The 21,291-nt window shown below is 31.5% G+C and overlaps 1 long non-coding RNA gene across 4 annotated transcripts in view; it reads left to right on the forward strand.

Moving 5' to 3' along the window:
* Positions 1 to 1,266: 1,266 nt before the first annotated feature.
* The window catches only part of LOC146996832 (uncharacterized), a 36,527-nt gene continuing 16,502 nt past the window's right edge, over positions 1,267 to 21,291 (forward strand). The window contains exons 1-2 of one of the 4 annotated variants that reach the window (XR_015041711.1): positions 1,267 to 1,562; positions 16,493 to 18,811. This is a non-coding gene — a long non-coding RNA (uncharacterized LOC146996832). The other 3 variants (XR_015041712.1, XR_015041710.1, XR_015041713.1) reach the window with 3 other exon arrangements.

The raw sequence follows: 21,291 nt of genomic DNA on the forward strand, positions 1-21,291 counted from the left end.
AAACGCGCATATCTCCTCGGGTAAACCAGAGAGATTTTCTTTACTAACGTTCACAATCTCGGGCGGAGGAAGCGGCGGGTAATCCTTCGGATCCATTGCTGACACTAGCACGTGTTAGGCTTAACACCCACAACGCACACCATAGCACAAAACACGGTCAAAAATGTATTAATCCACAATAATTAAGACCAGAATTACAGTAGAAACACACTGAATAACACAAAACGCTAATCGGATCCAGAATAATCCACTCATCATAAGAAAAAAAATTACGTTCTTAAGTGCGCATCTCATAGCATTTGCTTTACAATACCTTTTAACAGATTGCTACGAACAATTCTTGCTATAATAGTTTTATAACGTATTTGTCAACAGGATTTCAGTTTATGTTTACAATTCAATATTAAGGTTATTATATATTTAGATAACATTTATAATCAAAATAAATTAGCTATATTTAATAATTAGATTTCTTCACAGTACTTTCACAGTTGTTTATAAGTGAATAAATTCTTCATTTCAAATACATTTATAAATAATTTAATGAATATTTATGTATTTTGTCAAAGGCAGATACATACTTTTTGCAAGCACATGCATAAATACCCATACATATTTCCTATTTTTCATTTGCGGCATGTGCAAATCTTTAATTTCTGTGCATTCACTATATTTTTCGTGTAAAGTAATTTACACTAACTTATAATTTAGAATACACCCGAAAGTAGCGAATACTCTATCAAGGGTATCGAAAGACGTATACAATTTTAAACGTACCGTAAGGTAGTTTTCATTCTTTAAGCATAACATTTTTCTTAAAATCTATATTTTTGTAGTTCAACAGCTTAGAATTTTATAAAACAAATTCATGATCAAAATCGCTGTTGTTAGTTATCGAAAAATAACCAAGATGTGATTTTTGCGTAAATGTCACTAAACTATACAAATTGCTATTATCCATCACACTATGAATGTTTCTTTCATGCGAAAGTGTCCCTTTTTCGATTTCTATGGAACTGTCGTGTGTCGAAATACTATCAGAACCCCGTCAATTGAGCTTCTGAATGTAAACAAAGAACACCCCATCTAGTGACCCAAGCTTCAAAGCAGTGAGAGCGATTTCGCCATTTTGTGACTCATGTTATACGATTGACAGTACTGAACATGCAATTATTCACTGCACAAAGTACCATAGCGCCAGAAACATTATGCTCAAGAAAATGAAAATCAGCAATATTGACCTCTTAGCTGATCTTTTAAATCATTGTAATAAGAAACCTTGGAGGTATTATTTTTTAGGCAAATTTGTCATCAAATACATCTTAAAGAACTCCTAAGCACCTTTTGTGTACGGGTTTGCTTTTCGGACTGACGTTCCCCCCTGAATTGGAGGGAATGCGTCCTAATGGTATAACTTGTAAATAATGCTATTTTGAGTTGGAGCACAAGGCGCCAAAGGGAAGCCAAGCTTCAAGAAGAAGAAGAAGAAGAAGAAGAAGATCATCTGTGAACAACGACTTTCCTGCTTGTATCGTTGTGTATTACAATGGAATGAGCGAAAGGTGAAGAGATGCGGGTTGATGTACCGTATTTTCTTTGTAATGGTTATAAGGGTCGAACGTTTGGTTTGAGTGCAATCCTAATAAGAAATTTAAATGTGAAATGTTATATTTATATCGTATTAGTAAATGTAAACAGGCGTTAGTTTAATGCGCCTTTTATCGAGAGTATTGCGCTAATTAAGCTATTTACTTGTAATACCATAGCTGTGTCTTTAAAATAAGTGTAGAGATTCTTATGCTAAACTAACCAGTTATAAGGATTATGATCTTAATTCTTTCCATATTCATCAACAGAATATGAAAAAGTTTGTGGTACTCCCGTGGCGTGGTTAGAATTCTGCTACCTCTAACTAAATGTAATTAATTATCTCGGCTTTGCTTTCCCTAGCATTCCATACCTAAAACTTGCGCTAGCTTGTAATTGAAGCAGCATGTAATGTACTTTTTTGACTGTCTAGTCTTAGACCTAACATTTAAATTGATTTCACTGTTATTATTTAATTTGCATCACAATAAATGGTGGTCCCGACCAGTCCGTATTTCGGACTTTGTACTGTATATATATACAGTTAGTCACAAAAGTCTGCGTACAGAATAAATTGGAAATTAAAAAAACACTTAAAGCATAGAAAAATGTATTTTAATCATTGCATTTTTTTTCTTCTGTTAGCTAAAATTGTAAGTTTAAATAAAAAGTAAATAATATCAGTGTAATACTTTATACATTTTTTCAAAAATATATTTTGTCAAAAGAACTCAGAAATTCCTTCCAATAAGTCTGTGTACACTTTCAAAAAAAAAAAAAAAAAAAAAAAAAAGCAAAATATAAGTTTCTTACATTACTTCAATACTTTGTAGGATATCCTTTATTCTTCAAAACAGCTTGCAGACATCTGGGCATTGATTGAACTAGTTTTTCAGTGTCATCCGACGTAAATTTCGCCCATTCTTCCTGCAATTTACTAATTAGCTCATTTCATGACGTAATATTGTGTTTTCGAATTCGTTTCTCCAACTTTGCCCACAAATGTTCGATTGGATTGAGGTCTGGTGACTGTCGAGGAGTACGCAACTGTATTGGAGTGTGATAGAAGAGATATTCCTTCACGATTTTAGCTGTATGTTTCGGGTCGTTGTCTTGTTGGAAAATAAAGGTATTAGAAAGGTTTAAATTTTGGGCACTGTCTCATAGATTTTTCTGAAGAATATCCAGATAAACATACTTATCCATGACTTTATCAATAATGTGAAAATTTCCAACTCCTTTCGATGACATACACCCCCATACTATCACACCGCAACTTCATGTTTGACAGTTGGATTTAAATTTCTCAGATTCAGTTCTGTTCTTGGTTTTCTCCATACAATAGGGTGGTCATTAACTTTAAATATTGTAAATTTACTTTCATCTGACCTAATTACATTGTTCCAGAAGTCCTGCGAAGAGTTTAAATGTGTTTTAGCAAAAGCAATTCTTTTCTTTCTATTTGTCTTGGAAATGTATGGCTTAGACCTAGGTTTGCGTCCATGATAATCAGCCTTTCGCAGCACTTTTCGTACAGTTTCAGGAGAAATTTCCTTGTTGCTAGTTAAAAAAATGTCTTGCAATGCTTGCAGCAGAAAATTTAGGATTTTGTTTAATTCGTAAAAGAGTTTTTCTTTCTTCTCTTTGTGTTAGCTTCTTCGGTCTCCCACATCTTGGTTTTACAGCAAGACTACCAGTGTCAAGATAGTTTTGAATAACTCTTTGCACACTAGAAAATGTTTTCCCAATGGTTTTACCAATATAACAAAGGGTTTTACCTTCATCTCCCAATTTGATAATTAGTTGTCTCGTAATTAAAGGAATTTCTTTATTCGTTATCATTTTCGTCAAAGAAAATAGAAATAACAACTTCCAATCAACGCGAAATTCGCTTTGGAAGTCAATGACCTTGAAAGTGTACTCTTCTTTGCATTCTCAAGTTTGAAGCTTAAAAGTTAGTTAAAAAAATCCCCCGCCTCCTTCGCGTTGTACGCAAACTTTATTGGCTTTGATTTCTGGCCACTTATCTTTTAAAAATAAGTGTGCATAAATTATTAGATTTGAAAATATTACAGTTAAATTATTGACTAACTGTATATTCTATGGGTAAGATATAATAACACGCCGAACAAGTATTAACTTGGAAGTCGAACAACAAAAATCAGCATTATATTTTCGAACTTAAAAATAAAGCTCTGATTTTTGTTGTTTGACTTCTAAATTATTATTCTCTGCATATTTGTACATATTTATTGTACATACAGAGTGTATCAATACAGTGGTAACAAACTTTCAGGAGAGATAGAGTACACCTAGATGATGGGACATCACATAGGAATGCATGGTTTGAAAGCTTTCCTGGTGCAGTAGTGACACAAAACGCAAGAAAAAGGAAGGACACAAGCAGTGAGACAAAATGTTTTTTATGTTTAATACTACAGAAACCTACAAATAAGAACAAAAACAAACAACGATGATCATTAAAAGAAGGTGTTCGAAATTACGACCCCGGATCGTGATGCAGGGCTCACTTATCTGGTACATGGAAGATGCATGATGCTCGGTTCTTGCATCACGTTCAGGTCGTAATTTTAGACACCTTCTTTCATGATGATCGTTGTCTCTTTATGTTTTTTCTTCTTTGTTTTTGTTGTACTCCAAAAAATAAACATGTTTTCTCACCCGTTTGTATCTTTTCTTTCTTAATTTTTGTGTCCAGGAAAAAGCACTTCCGCACCAGGAAAGCGTTTCCAATCTTGCATTTCTGTTTTATTTCCCATCGTCTAGATGTATTCTGTCTCTCCTGAAAGTTTATCACCACTGTACATATATACCCTGTATATCTCTTTTCAAGGATGAAATACTTATGCATATAAAAAATAATGAAATAAACTGTGAAAGAAATTGAAATAAAAAATGAGTTCTGTTTTGTTCTCTAAATTAGCAATAATGATATTACTTTAAAAAAATATGAAATTCATAATGTCAATATTGAAATTGCATTAGATTAATAAAATTTCCTTGAAAATATATATCATAAAAATATGTACTTATTTGATGTATGTTTTACTTGAAATTATTACCCCAAATTTTCAGAGGTAAAGGTATATTATAAATACCACTTGGTGATTTTTGGCAGTACATGGATACCGAGTTTGTGCAATTCTTTGATTTACTCTCTTGACTTTATCCATGTATACATTGACCCATTTTCACTTAAAAAAACAGAGAATTGCACAAACGTCGCATTGCACACTCCCTTGACTTTGTCCATGTACACTTCAATATATTTTCACTTAAAAAGTCAAAGGAGCACCCAATTCTAGGTAAAAGTATATTTATAGAACATTCAACTACTCAGGCGAGCATAAATAAAACAACAATTTGGCGATAAACGAAACAACAACTTCGCGATAATACACGGGGTACTCTTCAATCCACTCTAACTTTTTCAGATTATGGCAGATCATATTCAGATTTCTAGCTAGCAATCTTTACTTCCTTAAAGGTCATTGACGAATTACTTGTTACCATATTTCAAAGATCAGGCGGTAGTTCCATATTAAAACAGCCGTACATAGACCTTTGGTTATATTTTACATTTACGCATTAAGAATTTGGTAATTAAGTTTTCCAACTTTAATGATGAACCACAATGGCCACTTTAATAAAGGAATGAAAAAAAAAAAAAAATAAGTGGAAGACCAAAAATAGACTTGAATATGTCAATACGAAAATATGGAATACTTATGGCAAAATTTGAAAATTATTGATGAGTTTCAGTATCGAAGTAAGCTACAATATTTTATTGATTTCCACTTTTGTAACCTTAACAAATAAATGTTTTGTTAAAAGTTGTTGAATTTGTATCCTTAACTGAAAATTCATGTTTTGCTATTTTAATCAAGCAAAATTGCAGAAGTTAAAATTTTAATTACTTTCCATTGTTTGAATGCTTGTTCCATTATTCTAAAATAAACATACCTATAGTATTAAAAACTTTTCCAAGCTAAGGTTGCTTTTTGGTTTAATTTTATGTTGACATATTTCTTTTCCATTTGTTGACTCAATTCTTTCTACTGTACAAAAAAGTAATGGTACTATTCGGTTTCGAGGGCCGTAAAAAATCGCCAAACTATTGTTGATGCCAGTGCTGCCAAAAGTAATTGCGGCAACCCAAACGCAAGAAAGGAAGTATAATAGTAAATAACTATCTAAATATTGATGTTTTAATTTAGATGAAAGGTTAATTTCATATTATATATTGCTACCGAGTTATCGCTAAAGCATAATGTCATCTCGTTAGTTGTTCAAACATAATTTTCTATAATGAATGATGCCTTTTCTTTAAAAACATTTTCGGTTAACGTGCTGAATCCCCCGCTTTATTTCTTTGCCGCTTTTTACATGGGTAAAAACAATTGGAATTGTGTGAATTTTCTTTTACTTTTCAAGTGACAATAGGTCGATGTGTACATAGATAAAGTCAAGGGTGTGCTCTGTGCCATTTTTGTGCAATTCTAGGATTTTTTTTAAAGTGAAAATAGGTCGATGTGCACATGGATACCGAGTATGTGCAATTCTTAAAAAAGTGTCAAGTAGTGGGTGATTCCGCACTTTACCCAAAATTCTATCGCAGACTTTTCATCATAGGCAATTCCCAAATTGTTAAATCCATAGGATATCAAAAAAGGAATTAAAAATTAAACTAGTATTTCAATGGCGTCTTAAGAAATATAGAACTATATAAACTTACACAATCTGAAATCAGCGCGTATGCGAGATTTGGCACGCTGTTAAATGGGCGTGTTTGCTAGATTTGGTGCTTTCGCGCATACATTTTCGCTGCAATTTTTTTACGGCCCTTGAAACCGAATAGTACCAAAGTAATTAGTAATAACCCTATGGAATATCAACTAAAAAAGTTGGGCTTTATGTATTTCTATAAACTTGTAAACTTTATTTATTTAGTAATCAAGAGAGCCTGTAAATTTGGCAGTATTGTACCAATCAATTATGTTACTTCTCTTTTTAACAGAAGATAAAAGTCGAGTGATATTCATGCAATATCAAAGTGAGAGTATCAGTGCTTAAATTGCGCCTCAATTTTTAAGATAAATTACAATTTTATTCGGAGCGCACCGGAGTCCTAAATAAGATGAGCTCCAGTATTTCTTTTTATAAAACTGAACCACAATTTAAAAGGGAAAAATTTAGAATTCCTAACGTTTTAGTTTAACAATAAGCAGACCTTACAATACTCTTATTTCCCTAGAAATACGAACTCATGAGAACATAAGACTCAAGTAAAGTCCCTTCACTCACATGCAGAAAACTTTACTTTTAAGAAAAGCAATAAATTTTGGGGAGTTTGTTTAGGAACACGTAAATTTCTCGCCATGCCATTGTATCAAGTGTATTGATATCGATGCTTACAGTTAGTTATCCTCGCAGGAAGGAAAATTTGCATTCTTAAATGTGCGTTAAGTGACAGCGAGTACAATAAGAATAAAATACTGAGATGCAACTGCTGAAGCACATCCTATACATCGTCTTCCCACAGTATTTACTAATGCGGGGGCGAAAGCGTAACCAGCAACTTTACATTCATCCTTAGGAGTCAGATTCAGGACTTATTTTACCCTGACACACATCTGCTTGATGGCTATAATTATATCAGTAGAGAGCCGCGATCAAAGAGAATGTTCTCTCTCAACAAGATTACCTCATTTTTTGTTTCAACCTACTCATACCCTCATTCTGTTTCGCTCTGGAATCTTCATCAGCTATACTTTAAGCGTAATTAATTATTGTGATAATAAAAGAACTCTCCCCCCCCTGCTATGATCAGAACTTAAATTGGTCTGGAGCCCACCGGATCTCTGCTCCGGTGCTTCTTAGTTTTTGTAATAAATCATAATTCTAGCCGGAACGCACCAGAGCCCTGAATAAGAAGACTGCGACACTTCTTTTATGTAACTGAATAACAATTTCAGTAGAAATTTTATCTCGAAAATTTAATTTTGGCAATAAAATTATATTAAAAATTGCATATTAAATTTCAATTTATCTCTTTACATTTATTTAGTTTTAATTACTTCAATCTTTAATTATTTCAATAAGTAATTATTAATTATCTAATAATTATCAAATAAATTATAATTAATTAATTATATAATAAATATCAATTAAATAACAATTTATAAACATTAATTAAATAGCTATTAATTAATTTGATAATAATTAACTATTTAATTTTAAAATTATTAATGAGTTTAATAGTCATTTTGTTTATTTATTTACTCTTGTTCCTCTTTGCTGACGGTCTTCCATAGGGCTCCGGCACTTCTAAGCATAGAAATTAAGGCCTGCAGTGTATGTAATGTTATAGTATATGTATCCAAAAACTGGGGTTGACAAAAGTTTTATCCAGAACTTGTCTTTTCTTGAAGTTTTTAGTTGAAATGTTATTTCCTTATTAAAATGGCCACTGCACTTGTGAAAATTGAAAAACTAGATTATCCAGTTTCCACTGCGGGGTTTTAAAATATTGCCTTATGCCAAACCATATGCAGTAAACGCAATAAATTGCCATTGAAATCACGTCTCATTAGCTAGAATTGCTAAAATTTATATCTTGGAAAATGGGCTGGAAGCAACTTCAGCATACATAGACCAGTATAATGCATAATTCAACTGCATGACAATAAACAAGAGGAAGGAACTAGATTGATGAATATTGTGGTTGGTGACATGCTTAACAAAATCAGGTTCTCATTTTCTGACAAACTGAGGTTCAGAGAATGTAGTACGTATATATTAGTCCAATCACATTAGTGCAGTTTTGCAGATTTTTGCAGAATTAAAGAATGATAAATTATAATTGAAAAAAAAAATATTATGTACATACGTATGTTTTGGATTTTAATTAAATACATATCCAAAAACTTAGTAAATCTTCTTACAAGCAAGTTTCTGTTTCTTTTGTACTGGTGAAAATTTCATGATAATTGCTTTAAGAATAGATTCAAAGCAGTTATATTTATTAATTTTGCTGCAAGATACTGTATTCATGCAGAAATTTTATTGTAGATATATCCCACAAGCATATATTTTAAAACTGAGTTCACACATAAAAACTACAAGAACTTTGAATACAATGAAATAGAGTGCAAGTGGGGGGGGGGCATTGTCAGTTAAAAATGGAGAATTGTTATGCAAATGGGTTGTTTAGTGCTTTATGAACATTTTGTGACTTCTAGCAAGGTGATTACATTAATTTGTAAGTGAATAGGGTGCCGATGCTAGTACTCTCAGAAACACCTATGTTTCCCTTATTCGACCCATTCTGGAGTATGGCTTCCCCACCTTCTGTTGTGCCTCTGATTCAAACCTATAGAAACTTGAATGTGTACAGCTTAGTGCTGCAAGGATTATTACTGGCCTTCAATTCATGCCCGAAAGATATTGTGCTTTATGAAGCCAATCTGCAGCCTTTAAGTCTTAGAAGAAATGCATGTTTAATGAAGTACTACAATAAGCTCTCCAGTCTTAGCCTCCAGAATCGTACCTCGAAATGGTTAAGAGTTGACTTTAGGGTACCCCTTGTATTATCGCGATGTTGTTGTTTCATTTATTGCCAGTTTGTTGTATCATTTATGGTAACCTGAGTAGTAGAATGTTATGGAAACCCTATTATGACGTTATCGTTTGCATTATTCTGGGAAATTTTGAATCGTGGTATGTTTTGCAAGGGTTTTTGTGGTGTGTGTTGCTGAGGAAGTACATTGCTTGTTTCATTGTTTAAACGGTACAATGGCTGAATGTGGTAAGATTAATTTGAAGTTTCTGTACGATTTGGAATGAAAGGGGAAAAAGGCATTAATTGACTGGTGTGTAAATGAAGGTTTCCTTAGTAGCCATTTTTTGGACAGTCCGGAACTACGTAGTATATATTTGAATTTTATTTTTGTGAATTCATGTAGCGATACTGATAAACAGATTCTAGTTCAGATAATTTTAGGAAGTTTTTGGATGCTGTTAAGGAATTTTGTGTGCCACAGACTGAAGACGAACAAATTTCTAAATAAGGTAAGTAGATATTTGCTTTGTGTAATGCTCAAATGCATAAAAGGTTTTTCCTTTTTTATTGTTTGGTTTAAAATGTAGTTTATTGAGATTATGTATTTTTTGTTTTCCTCTACTGTAGAACTGGGTGCTCCTTTGACTTTTTAAGTGAAAATATATCAATGTGTACATGGATAAACTCAAGGGAGTGTGTAAGCATAGTTTGTGCAATTCTCTGATGTTTTTTTAAGTGAAAATAGGTCTATGTGTACATGGATAAAGTCTAGGGAGTGCACAATGCCATTTTTTTGCAATTCTGGAATTTTTTTAAAGTGAAAATAGGTCAATGTGTACATGGATACCAAATGAGTTTGTGCAATTCTTTGTCTTGTTATTTTGGCTTTGTGTAGCGGTGATTTTTTTTTGGGGGGGGGGTTTCCAAAATTGCCTCTATTTTTTTTCTCCAAAACTTGCTGCTACAGAAGTCAAAATAACAAGTCAAATAGACCTTTTGGACAGGTTGTTTTTGACCACCTTATCACCAATTCTATAGAACATCAGAGCTTATCTCAGATTATCGACCCCTCTGAAGGTCTTGATGGGGGTTTACTTTCATGTTAGCCTTTCTGTCCAAGTTAGCAAGCAGATGGAATTGCCATGCTACTTGAAACAATTAGCTTTTGAAAAAATTAATAATGTTCCTATGGATGCTGTCCATATGTATACGGATGGCAGTAAACTTGTTAATGACAGTTCTGGCAATGGTATTTATATTAGATTTCGGGATAAAAAAATAAGAATTCAAGGAAGAAATCCAAACTTCTGCTCAGTATTTTGAAGCAAGCTTATTGCAATTCTGTAGTGTCTGGACTTCATCATATGGCTTCCTCAGTTAAAAGATGTTGCGATTTTTTCGGATAGTAGAAGTGCCATCCAGTACTTGGCTGATTGGCATAATGTGAGGGATAATACAAGTGTAGACATCCTCAGGAAACTAAAACGACTTTCCCTTTCTCATTGGATCCACTTTCAGTGGATTCTGTCCCATGTCGACGTTGCTGGAAATGAAATTGCAGACAGCTTGGCTAGAGCTGGTGCTAATGAGACCACAACCCCTGCCGCTTCTCTTACTTATATGGAACTATTTTCTAAATGTAAGGTAAAGAAATAGGCCATTTGGATGGTCCCACCAGTGCACCCATTGTGTCAGAGTAAGTGCCCTGGTGGCTCCTTGGTTCAGAGCAGCAATAGACAAGTTCAAACTGCACTTACTAGATTCCTTAGCGGCTATCTGTTATCAATGACTTTTTGTCGGTGGTAATAAACACTTTGAAATATGCACTAAGTGTTCTACTGCACAGGCCTCTCCTGATCACATTTTATCTTGTCTGGTTCTTACCAGACAGGATCTGATTCAAGACTCCTTTTTGTACTGGACTCTTTCAGAGAGAATGGGCTCATGGACCTGATTTAGCTCTGCTGGTCACGGGGATGAGAAACAACAACATTTGTAAGTACCATGAAACTTTTGTGCTGGAAATGGCTTCCTGTTATGGCAAATGTCTTTTATACACTGACATCAATGTTCATACACTGATATTAAGTCAGTGTGGGAACTGGCATGTCATTCAAAATTTATATGCCCTTTCAAACTGCAACCTGATGCAGTTACAATGCTCAGCTCCATAGAGAGCTTTTGTAATGGATAACCTTTCAGAAGAAAACTAAGGATATGTAATTCTCAGTAAGGTTTAAAACTAGTTATTGTTGTTGTAAGTTTCTACAGGATACAGGATACTTTAATAATGCATTCACTATGTATTCTAAATATACCTGAGGAATGTTCTTATCATGCCAATACTTAACTGCTTCCCTTACAAATTTTTTTGAAAAAAATTGCAAAAAATCATCACATTTTTAAATTTTATTACTAAATACAAGGAAACGAAGCAAAACAAAATACAGTCAAAAGTCGTTAATTCGGACACCCATAATCCCGAATGATCTGTAATATGGACCTCAAAAGCTACAAACTTTCTGCACATGCATCAATGCATAATGCATTCACGCATGCACATAGGCATTTACGTGTGCACATACTACGTTTATGTATGCGCGTATAATGTATAACGGACGGTATAAGCTAAGCTCTAATTATCTATTTCAGTTAATGTTGCAGATTGCGTTGTTCCTTAATTGTCGAATTGGATCCGGCTTATTATTTTTTGCAGACTTTTAGACCAATTTTATAAAAGTAATCTTGAACTTTCGATTATGTCAAATAGAATTTCCAATACTTTAGCTGCCAAAGCGAAAGTATATTTCAATGTCCATCAAACAAAAAGTGGAATTGCTGCAAAAAATGGATAAAGACATATGTTTCTTTAACCATTCCGAAATCTGTTTATCAATTTCACACTGCTCTGCGGGGGGGGGGGGGGACGTCACAACACGCAATGAATTGGAAGTTGATCTGTCAGCACTATCCTTGTCTTCAGGGCAGATGTTTTTATTTTATTTGGCTTATAATTCCTTTCTAAATGTAGTATTTCATGTCGATGTACTCCGTCTTTGATATGATTTAAATCCAATTCTTTGTCATTATACAATCAAAAGGCGTTAATTCGGACACCCATAATCCGGAATGATCTATAATCCGGACCTCAAAGCTACAAACTTTCTGCGCATGCATCGCTTTGACGCATGTGCATAAGACCTTTACGGCTGCGAATACGCGTGTGTGTGTGCGCAAAATACGTTTACGAATGCGCGTTTAATGTATAACGGATGCTATAAGCTATGCTAAAATTATCTAATTCGGTTAATGTTGCAGATTGCGTTGTTCCTTAATCTTCAAATTAGTTTCGGTTTATTATTTTTTGCAGACTGTTAGAGCAATTTTATAAAAGTAAGCTTGAACATTCGATTATGTCAAATAGAATTTCTGATATATATTTACTAATATGTAAAGGATCTACAAAGCGAAAGTATGTTTCGAAGTCCATTAAACAAAAAGTGGAATTGCTGCAAAAAAATGGATAAAGGCATATCCTTTGTTTATCTAAACTTTGTTTATTTTTAACGCCGCGGTGCACAATGAATTGGAAGTTGATCTGTCAGCACTATCCTTATCTTCAGGCCAGATGTTTTTATTTTATTTGGCTTATAATTCCTTACTAAATGTAGTATTTCATCTCGATGTACTCCGTCTTTGATATGATTTAAATCAAATTCCTCGTCATTATAATTCGCTTCCGATAGCAAAGAAAGTGATGGAGGTTACTGAAAACGAAAAAATTTCGATTGACAAATTAGTTGGTATTCTCGACACAGCAATTATGGGACTTGAACAGCGGAACTTTGTAACTGAACAAGAAATTATGTTTGTTTATAGAATTAAAGAGAATGTATTATCACATAAAAAACGAAGCAATTTAAAGAACTTACATTGAAAGAAATGTTTAATAAAGTTAACAAATAAATATTAAGCTTTTTTTTGGTAAATTTTGATACCCTTTAGATCATAATTGTTCTTTATTTCATAAATTACGGTTTCATATTTTTAATTTTATAATTTCTGCATGCCATCTTACCAGATTTAAACTGATGATGTATAATCTGGAAAAATTGATAATCCGGAATCGCCGAAGTTGCGACGAGTCCGGATTAACGACTTTTGACTGTAATTCACTTCCGATAGTGAAGAAAGTGAGACAGAGGTTATTAAAAACGAAAAAATTTCATTTGACGAATTAGTCGGTGTTCTCGACACAGCAATTATAGAACTTGAACAGTGGAACTTTGTAACTGAACGAGAAATTACATCTGTTTATAGAATTAAAGAGAAAGTATTATCACATAAAATGAAGCAAAACAACTTACATTGAAAAAAATGTTTAATAAAGTAAACAAATAAATATTAAGCTTTTTTTTTTTGTAAATTTTGATACCCTTTAGATCATAATTGTTCTTTATTTCATAAATTACGGTTTCATATTTTTAATTTTATAATTTCTGCATGCCATCTTACCAGATTTAAACTGATGATGTATAATCTGGAAAAATTGATAATCCGGAATCGCCGAAGTTGCGACGAGTCCGGATTAACGACTTTTGACTGTAATTCACTTCCGATAGTGAAGAAAGTGAGACAGAGGTTATTAAAAACGAAAAAATTTCGTTTGACGAATTAGTCGGTGTTCTCGACACAGCAATTATAGAACTTGAACAGTGGAACTTTGTAACTGAACGAGAAATTACATCTGTTTATAGAATTAAAGAGAAAGTATTATCACATAAAATGAAGCAAAACAACTTACATTGAAAAAAATGTTTAATAAAGTAAACAAATAAATATTAAGCTTTTTTTTTTTGTAAATTTTGATACCCTTTAGATCATAATTGTTCTTTATTTCATAAATTACGGTTTCATATTTTTAATTTTATAATTTCTGCATGCCATCTTACCAGATTTAAACTGATAATCTATAATCCGAGAAAATCGATACTCCGGAATCGCCGAAGTCCTGATGAATCCGGATTAAAGACTTTTGACTGTATACAGGTTTTAAGTTGAATTTTTATTTTTTTACAGTGTAAAAAATTAAATATAAGCATTTAGTTTTAATGTTAGTTTGCTATCCCGTGTTATCTCATGCAAATGAAAAAAAAAAAAAAAAAAAATATTAGTCTGTGATAGTTTTTGAAACAAGGGGCAACACACTGACTTTGTGTGAACTCGTATCTGGTCTCTGTTCTTGCTGGCTTACCTCTGGAATCTCTTTTACAGGAGCACCGAGTACACTGTCTTGTTGGATTCGAATTTTTTTTCAGTAGCAGGAATAACATCTTCAAAATGTCCACCTCTTCATAATTATTATCTGAAAAATCATCGCTTTCGCTACCTTGCATCATTGCCATTATTTTTCTTTCTTCTCAACTTTCCTTCTTTTTACATTACTAATTCACAAGCCAACATATAATATACAATAGGGAAAACACGTGGCCAGTCCCAGCAAAAGAACCATGAAACCTACAAAAAGAACCGCAAAACCAACAAAAAGTGCCAATCATAGGTGAATATTTCCTTGTATTTCCTTCAGGCCGAGTAAAACCATGATAAAACAAATCTTACTGACAAATTCTGCTTTGCCCGAGTTTTTTCGGGATAATAATTAACTGCAGTATATACAAACTCGAGAGAACTCGGAATAATCAGGCCAAGCATTTAAATTATGTGTTACGTTATTTATGATTTCATCTCCAACTTATAATTTGACATATGGTTTCATTTGAAACAAATTATCTATTCTTATGGATTTTATACCTGCATTCAGAGGGTTAATCTGCTTGAATTTTTATGGAATAAAACTATTTATGAGTCTTTTTTTGTGTTGAAAGAATCGTTTAGAAATGTAATATAATTATGGCCAGTTCCTTTTACATTTCATGTAAGACAAGTTACAACGTTTAACTATGTAAAAGTTACAACATATAATTATTGTTTTATTTGTTAATCAGAGCATATAGCGATATAAAAAGGAAAAAGAAACCAAAGCAGAATGGATGTGCATTTAATATTAAAATAGTGAGCATATAAGGATGTACAACTTTTCTGTTTAAAACTGCAGTTAGGAAGGAAAAGATTTAATTAAAAATTATCTGACTTGGGTAAGAAATTCAAAGTTTTTTCCCTTCAGTAGGTTTTGTTGTTATATCATTACTTATTAAGATGTTCTAGTAGTGGTAAGCTTTATGAAGGTCTCACAAGTCCATTTTTAAATTTGTTTCTCATTTGTGAGCACCTTGTTCTTTTTGCTTGAATGTTTAATTAATGAAAAAAAAAAAACTCATTCTTGCTCATGATAATTATTCTTTGATTTATGTTAGTCTTTCTATTACTGAGAATTAGGATCTCATCTGGTTTTATTAATGTTGAATGAGATGCATTGTAGATAATCTAAAATTTAAACATATGGTAAAAAATGCCATCAGTTTTCAATAAATGTCCGCATATGTATCAAGTAGTTTCATCAGGTGAAGATCTTCAGCAGTAATAACATTTTTCATATTTAATGATGGTCTTAAATAGAAAACCTTAAAAGAATTTAATCCTAAATCTTACGTTAAAGCCTTTTTGAAAAATCATTGCTTGATCTTAGAACCTCCTAGAAGATCAGCTGGTATCAAGGGAAAAGAAAATGCACAGCAGCTTTTGTCATTAATTGTACCACTTAATTCAGTTTATTTATATTAAATAATTTAGGATTATATTGTGATTTTTTAAATTTGAAATGTTTGATTGTTCTATTCCAACATTTGGCTCTCGGATTTCCCTGAATTCCAACATGCGGCTGTTACTTATATGAAGCTTGGCCACATCTGTTCTGTATGATGAAGTGTGAGTCCATTGTTAAAATTTCCTTTACTCACCACTGAAGTATTATAAGATTTACTTTTTTTTGTGAATGTTAGTAAACATTATGTAACTAATTTTTTAAAAGGAAACATATCTAGTTAACTTAGGAATGATGTGAAACAGACATTTAAATCATAAGTATGCACTGTTTTGGGTAGTGTTACATGATTTTCTTTACGGTATCTCTCCCTTCCATAATTACTTTTAAGTTCTCGTTTGCTGTAACTAGAGAAAGTTCATTCATATGAGAGAATATTAACTATGCAGATTGCTTTATGTGACACCTTACCTTCTTTAGTTTTTCTCTGATGAAAAAATGGCAAATGATTTTTATTAGTAACCATTTTCTTGTTAAAATTTTGTTTGCAAAATGAACTTATTGTTTCATGTCTTTCATGTGTTTGAATTTTAATTTTAAAGGGTATATTATGGATCCTGTCATGCTGAAGAGATTGACAGCATATTCAACAATTCCCAGTCCTGTTCACCGACGTTTTAAGTGTTCTTTTTGCCCATATTGTACTGATATTTCTACCAATCTCAAAAATCATATACTAACTCATACAGGAGAAAGAAAATATAGATGTGATGTTTGTGGGATGCGTTTTACTTTGAAACACCACCTGAAAAAGCATACACAACTGCATTTATAATGTCTCTTTTTAAGTGTTGTTAAAATTTCATTACAAATATCTTATTTTATAAATATATGTTTCATTTAGATTTCTCATTGGAATAATTTTCCTTCATAAACTATTAAAAAATTATTTTATGAGTGCCTGTTTTATATTTTACTGTTTTCTCAGAATTTAATTAATGCTTTTTATTTTATGTAATCTAAATATGTGTTAAAGAATTATAATGTGCTTTAAAATGCTCTTGTACATTTATCCTTTGAATAATTTTAGGAATTGTCCAGCTATTTAATAATTTTTTGGTTATTTTTATTATTATTTTTCATGATTAATTTTGACGTATGACCTTATATTTTGTTGATATAGCTGATACATAGTAATAAATTGATAATAATGATATGGTACAATAATGTACCATAGCATTTATTAATCTGTTGTGTGGATGTCATGAGTTTTCTATGCCAGTACTTAAATTTGACTAACTACACACACCGAACAGAGCTTGCTGATTTATATAAACAAAGTAATTCAAGGAAATTAATTAAAATCTTGCCCACAGTAAAACTAAATCATTGAAGAGGTATGTTTGCTTAAAAATAAATTATTAGACAAAGGGTTTTAAATATAAATACAGTGGGGTAGACAATTCTGGGCCTTTGATTTGGGTGGGGGATCCTCTGAAGAACTTTAAGTTTTTAAGTATGTGTGCATTTATATATAGGTATATAAAAAAAGGAAAAAGCTTATAAGGGATCTGCATTGAAAATGTTAGTTTATTGTGGAAATAGACTTCCAAAAACCATTCAACTTGTATTTGGTTCTAAAGACTTTTTTTGACAGTCTGTATTTCTGTTTCTTTTTACAAAAGAAGCTTTTCAAAGTTGAAGATGATTAAAAGGCTCTCTTTGATAAATAGTAAGCCAAGTGAAACTTAACAGTTGGGCAATCCGGTACTTTTCCGTTTCAGCAGCGCAAATCTCGCCAAGCAGACTTTATTGGCGACAACATACATTGTACACAAAAAAATGTTAACAAATTTTAGTTCTAAGCATTTTTTTTGAAGGCGTAAGCATTTTAATATCGTTTAAAATTTTGTAAAAAGCCAATAAATAAAGACAATAAATTTATAAAAAGATATTAATTTAAGAATTTACTATGCTTTCATGATTCAACATCCTCATTTGCCTTTTCATATCACATGACCCCAAGTGATCTGATCTCGCGTAAACTACGTTACAAAAATCTAATTCTCTCAGTAATTATCTACATTAATTTCAAGTTAAATCTTAATTTGGAATACAAGTTTAAATGCAAGAATTATTTCAATTTGTACGAATAGCTTACTCAGAAATTATGTAAAACCGTAGTGCTTTACTTCACTAGGGCATTCTCATTAGAATTGATGAATTTAACCCTTTGCCTTTTCTATATTTTCGCCTTCGGGTGAGCAGTGTGATTCCATCCTAATTTACCACGAATGGCATTATGGCATAAAATTGAACTATCTGGTAAAAAATCTATATAATTGTATGCCAGTAATGAAAGAAACAATCAATCTGATAAGAAATGGCTGCGAATTGTTTTGAAAATGAGGCGTAAAAGGTTACCAGTGAGGATGTTACGTTTGGCATCAGTTGTACCATTATTGGCGACTTTAACGCCTGCGCCGGAGAAACGGAAAAGTACTGGCAATCCTTTCCATTAAAAATTCAAAAGTTAAAAGCATGAATTTTAGTGAAGCTATAAACAAATTTTCAGAAATTGAAGCTCACATAGAAGAGTTTTACCTTTTTTTTATTGACAGAAGTTAAAGTAATAATAATAATAATAATAATAAAACATTAAAAATAGCAGAGTAAGCTCTTTTAAATATATGTTTGTCTTCTAGATGCAAGTTTTTTTTTCTGGAGTCTTAAGGTTTTTTTTTTTTTTTTTTTTTTTAACCAAATCATTTTAACTTTGCGTTCATTTTAATTAAATTAATTCATTTTAATTAAATAAATGTTAATTATATATTTGTGTTAACATTTTGTCTGATCTTTCCAATAAAAGGTTCCTTAAGAAGATTCTTGCCCTGGGCCTCGATAGCTGTAGATCTGTCACTGTAAATACATAAAAAAATTCTTTCTTTTGTTTGGTGTTTGAGAATTTTTAACATTTTTTATTATTACTGTTTTTATTTTAATAGTAATTGTAAATATTTACTTTGTTTTTGAGTTGAATGTTTATGGGTAATAGAAGGGGGAAAGTACTTTTTTATTACTTTCATGTTTTTAAAAAGCATTTATGTGTTTGTTCATAGTTCATTCTGAATGAATGATTGTATGGTATTTTTATTTCACTTGGTAGCTATACAAAAACATTAATGTCAAAATTTTTTTGCAGCTACATTTTGCAAAAATTGTTTAATGTTAGAATATAGTTGAATATGTATTATTTATTAATATTTATATTTTTAAATATTCTGAATAAATTCATGAAATTTGTTTTTTGTTTTTAACCATAATTTTGGATTTTTGTTCCTTTCATAGCAAAAGTAAGAAAATAATGTAGTAGCAATTTCTTTAATGCATATATTAATTTTGAAAATGTATTTAAGGTTTTCATTAAGATCAACTTTATACTTGGTGTAAGAATTTAATAACATATTTTAATGTTATTTTTTAAACTTATGTGTACATAGTATGTTAACATTTGTGCACTGAAATTTTATCATATTAATTATTGTTTCTTGTCTGTCTTAGGGTAGGTTTCAAATTATAACTGTTTGTGAAATTGGAATTTTATACTATAAATAGTATGAAATATAATTCTATTAACCAGTTATCTAATCAGATTAATTGTTTATGAAGTTTACCCCTTTTTAATATTGTTCTTTTAATGATGAGTAGATAGTATTGACACTGTACATGATTATTCAAATGCTTATTTTTATGGTTTTTTATGTAGGGAATTCTGAATGTTTATGATTTAGTTCTTAAGTTTAGAAAATAATTGAATAAATAGAGAAAGTAATGATTTATGTTTTGAAAAAACTTATATATTTATATATATGTATATATATTTTGAGTTGAGACTTTTATTTAAAATGGTAAAATTTTACCTTTTTTAATTATTTTTGATTAAATGAAGTAATGCAATATGACTTTCTGTATTTTTCATATGGAACATGTGCTTGAAGATTGAAAGGATTGTCCTAAAATGTGTTGCATATAATATCCACAGATATAATATTTATATATTTTCATGGTTGGAAATTATATAAACATGCTGAAGCTTTCTCTGTTTTTTAATATTTTGAAATTTAAAGAAATGTGGATATATATTTGTAAACTGTAATAAAATTGGATATTCTTAACAGTGGTAATAATTAAAATAATAATTGACTAGCTGAATGCATTGAAATTAATTAGGTTCAAATAAGCTCACCAGGGTGAAGTTCGTGACTCGCAGGGAAAAAATGTTTTCACCTTGAACCTGAAAAGTAGCTTATATGGATGCGATTTGGTGAGCCTGGTTCTGCCATTATCTGACTTACCGATCAAATAATCGTATAAATTTTTAGTTTGATTTAGATTATGGTTTTAAAAGGAGGTGGTAGAAGAATATTCATCATACCAAGCAGTAAACTGATAACATAATCAATTTGAAAACTGCCGCTCTAGGAAGATATGACATGTTATGTGATGCTTATATGTTAGAAATGATTAAAAATATGCATGATTGACTGAAATCTCAGTATAGAAGATAGGATTTAAGTGCACTTAGTATTATAAAAGTAGTTACTTGACTTGTAGGTGATTGTCACATAGGTGAAACATTTCCAGAACATTACATAGCTTCTTTTTTCAAAATTCAAAATCTTGCACATGGCTGTTGTGAAATACTTTGTAGGGCATGATGCTTATCAAGTAATGCTTATCTGACAATTGTTGGTTTGGTTTTTGTGGAGCTGAGTCTACTGCATTTAATTATAAATCTTCAGATTTGTGATTATCTGTTTGCATTGACCAAATATCTATGCCATACAGTTTCTCTCCAAGAGTTCATTTAGAAATAGTATGATGTCGGTCTACAATAACTGTCTGTAATCATTCATACCATATCGTAGACAAATTCATTACATACCATGCTTTGCCATTCAGCATATGCATGTCTGCTATAATTTTGGTATCAGTTTTCCATTGAACTTGAATGGTAACTCAGCAATCTTTTAAACTATGTGAACAGTCCTGCAAAATCAATAACTTTCTGATTTTACAGGAATAAAAGGTATATATGGCCTTTTGAATTGTCAAATACAATTATCTATTTTTGGAACTTATCTGCACCATGCATTTTGTCTATCTTTGTGAAAGAAACATGTGCAACATTCAAGAATGTCTGTTTATGGCATGATTGTGTACTAAATGTATCATAACCATGGCATCAAATCAGAAATCTAGATATTTATTTTTTGTTTTGTGCTTTGATGGTAAACAGATACTGCACATTTTAAAGTTATTATGCCATATTCTAAATATTATATTAGATCCATATTATAATTAATTAGAATTAAACCCATAATAAATTATTGACTATTTA

Source organism: Stegodyphus dumicola, chromosome 6, assembly GCF_044657685.1.
Source record: "Stegodyphus dumicola isolate Sdum_Otavi_A_Nest chromosome 6, ASM4465768v1".
NCBI lineage: Eukaryota > Metazoa > Arthropoda > Arachnida > Araneae > Eresidae > Stegodyphus > Stegodyphus dumicola.